The 2,500-nt window shown below is 43.1% G+C and overlaps 3 non-coding genes and 8 pseudogenes across 3 annotated transcripts; all 11 read left to right on the forward strand.

Annotated features, from left to right (window-relative positions):
* The first annotated feature begins 92 nt into the window (after positions 1–92).
* Positions 93–211, forward strand: LOC132965306 (5S ribosomal RNA). The gene has a single exon (XR_009669931.1). It is a non-coding gene; the product is annotated as a 5S ribosomal RNA (ribosomal RNA).
* A 122-nt stretch (positions 212–333) lies between these two features.
* Positions 334–442, forward strand: LOC132964915 (5S ribosomal RNA; annotated as a pseudogene).
* A 122-nt stretch (positions 443–564) lies between these two features.
* On the forward strand, positions 565–673 carry LOC132965475 (5S ribosomal RNA; annotated as a pseudogene).
* Positions 674–796: 123 nt separating this feature from the next.
* Positions 797–905, forward strand: LOC132964746 (5S ribosomal RNA; annotated as a pseudogene).
* Positions 906–1,027: 122 nt separating this feature from the next.
* Positions 1,028–1,136, forward strand: LOC132964845 (5S ribosomal RNA; annotated as a pseudogene).
* A 122-nt stretch (positions 1,137–1,258) lies between these two features.
* On the forward strand, positions 1,259–1,377 carry LOC132964789 (5S ribosomal RNA; annotated as a pseudogene).
* Positions 1,378–1,499: 122 nt separating this feature from the next.
* On the forward strand, positions 1,500–1,618 carry LOC132965206 (5S ribosomal RNA). Its single transcript, XR_009669836.1, has one exon. It is a non-coding gene; the product is annotated as a 5S ribosomal RNA (ribosomal RNA).
* A 121-nt stretch (positions 1,619–1,739) lies between these two features.
* Positions 1,740–1,848, forward strand: LOC132964880 (5S ribosomal RNA; annotated as a pseudogene).
* Positions 1,849–1,971: 123 nt separating this feature from the next.
* On the forward strand, positions 1,972–2,090 carry LOC132965237 (5S ribosomal RNA). Its single transcript, XR_009669866.1, has one exon. It is a non-coding gene; the product is annotated as a 5S ribosomal RNA (ribosomal RNA).
* A 122-nt stretch (positions 2,091–2,212) lies between these two features.
* Positions 2,213–2,321, forward strand: LOC132964800 (5S ribosomal RNA; annotated as a pseudogene).
* A 122-nt stretch (positions 2,322–2,443) lies between these two features.
* The window catches only part of LOC132964747 (5S ribosomal RNA), a 109-nt pseudogene continuing 52 nt past the window's right edge, over positions 2,444–2,500 (forward strand).

Raw genomic sequence — 2,500 nt, forward strand, 5'->3', positions numbered from 1 at the left:
TTATCATAGAGAGACATATTCACATGTCCAAAAATTCAGCCAGAATCAAGGGCATGACATCTTTAAAAGGCCCCTGTCTGCACACAATACTGACTTACGGCCATACCACCCTGAACACGCCCGCTCTCATCCAATCTCGGAAGCTAAGCAGGGTCGGGCCTGGTTAGTACTTGGATGGGAGACCACCTGGGAATACCAGGTGCTGTAAGCTTTTTCATTTTTTTGACCATATTTTTTTTTTTTATCATATAGAGACATATTCACATGTCCAAAAATTCAGCCAGAATCAAGGGCATGACATCTTTAAAAGGCCCCTTTCTGCACACAATAATGGCTTACGGCCATACTACCCAGAACTCGTCCGATCTCGGAATCTAAGCAGGGTCGGGCCTGGTTAGTACTTGGATGGGAGACCGCCTGGGAATTCCAGGTGCTGTAAGCTTTTTCATTTTTTTGATCATATGTTTTTTTTTTTATCATATAGAGACTTATTCATATGTCCAAAAATTCAGCAAGAATCAATGGCATGACATCTTTAAATTCCCCTTTTTGCACACAATAATGGCTTACGGCCATACCACCCTGAACTCATCCGATCTCGGAAGCTAAGCAGGGTCGGGCCTGGTTAGTACTTGGATGGGAGACCGCCTGGGAATTCCAGGTGCTGTAAGCTTTTTCATTTTTTTGATCATATGTTTTTTTTTTTATCATATAGAGACATATTCACATGTCCAAAAATTCAGCCAGAATCAAGGGCATGACATCTTTAAAAGGCCCCTTTCTGAACACAATAATGGCTTACGGCCATACCACCCTGAACATGGCCGATCTCGGAAGCTAAGCAGGGTAGGGCCTGGTTAGTACTTGTATGGGAGACCGCCTGGGAATACCAGGTGTTGTAAGCTTTTTCATTTTTTTGATCATATGTTTTTTTTTTATCATATAGAGACATATTCACATGTCCAAAAATTCAGCCAGAATCAAGGGCATGACATCTTTAAAAGGCCCCTTTCTGCACACAATAATGGCTTACGGCCATACCACCCTGAACTCGTCCGATCTCGGTAGCTAAGCAGCGTCGGGCCTGTTTAGTACTTGGATGGGAGACCGCCTGGGAATACCAGGTGCTGTAAGCTTTTTCATTTTTTTGATCATATGTTTTTTTTTTATCATATAGAGACATATTCACATGTCCAAAAATTCAGCCAGAATCAAGGGCATGACATCTTTAAAAGGCCCCTTTCTGCACACAATAATGGCTTACGGCCATACCTCCCTGAACACGCCCCATATCATCCAATCTCGGAAGCTAAGCAGGGTCGGGCCTGCTTAGTACTTGGATTGGAGACCGCCTGGGAATTCCAGGTGCTGTAAACTTTTTCATTTTTTTGATCATATGTTTTTTTTTTATCATAGAGAGACATATTCACATGTCCAAAAATTCAGCCAGGATCAAGGGCATGACATCTTTAAAAGGCCCCTTACTGCACACAATAATGGCTTACAGCCATACCACCCTGAACACGCCAGATCTCGTCAGATCTCGGAAGCTAAGCAGGGTCGGGCCTGGTTAGTACTTGGATGGGAGACCGCCTCGGAATACCAGGTGCTGTAAGCTTTTTCATTTTTTTGATCATATGTTTTTTTTTATCATAGAGAGACATATTCACATGTCCAAAAATTCAGCCAGAATCAAGGGCATGACATCTTTAAAAGGCCCCTTTCTGCACACAATAATGGCTTACAGCCATACCACCCTGAACTCGTCCGATTTCGGAAGCTAAGCAGGTTCGGGCCTGGTTAGTACTTGGATGGGAGACCGCCTGCGAATACCAGGTGCTGTAAGCTTTTTCATTTTTTTGATCATATGTTTTTTTTTTTATCATAGAGAGACATATTCACATGTCCAAAAATTCAGCCAGAATCAAGGGCATGACATCTTTAAAAGGCCCCTGTCTGCACACAATAATGACTTACGGCCATACCACCCTGAACACGTCCGATCTCATCCAATCTCGGAAGCTAAGCAGGGTCGGGCCTGGTTAGTACTTGGATGGGAGACCACCTGGGAATACCAGGTGCTGTAAGCTTTTTCATTTTTTTGACCATATTTTTTTTTTTTATCATATAGAGACATATTCACATGTCCAAAAATTCAGCCAGAATCAAGGGCATGACATCTTTAAAAGGCCCCTTTCTGCACACAATAATGGCTTACGGCCATACTACCCAGAACTCGTCCGATCTCGGAAGCTAAGCAGGGTCGGGCCTGGTTAGTACTTGGGTGGGAGACCGCCTGGGAATTCCAGGTGCTGTAAGCTTTTTCATTTTTTTGATCATATTTTTTTTTTTTATCATATAGAGACTTATTCATATGTCCAAAAATTCAGCCAGAATCAAGGGCATGACATCTTTAAAAGGCCCCTTTCTGAACACAATAATGGCTTACGGCCATACCACCCTGAACATGGCCGATCTCGGAAGCTAAGCAGGGTAGGGC

This window comes from Labrus mixtus, unplaced genomic scaffold, assembly GCF_963584025.1.
Source record: "Labrus mixtus unplaced genomic scaffold, fLabMix1.1 SCAFFOLD_72, whole genome shotgun sequence".
In the NCBI taxonomy this organism is placed as follows: Eukaryota; Metazoa; Chordata; class Actinopteri; order Labriformes; family Labridae; genus Labrus; species Labrus mixtus.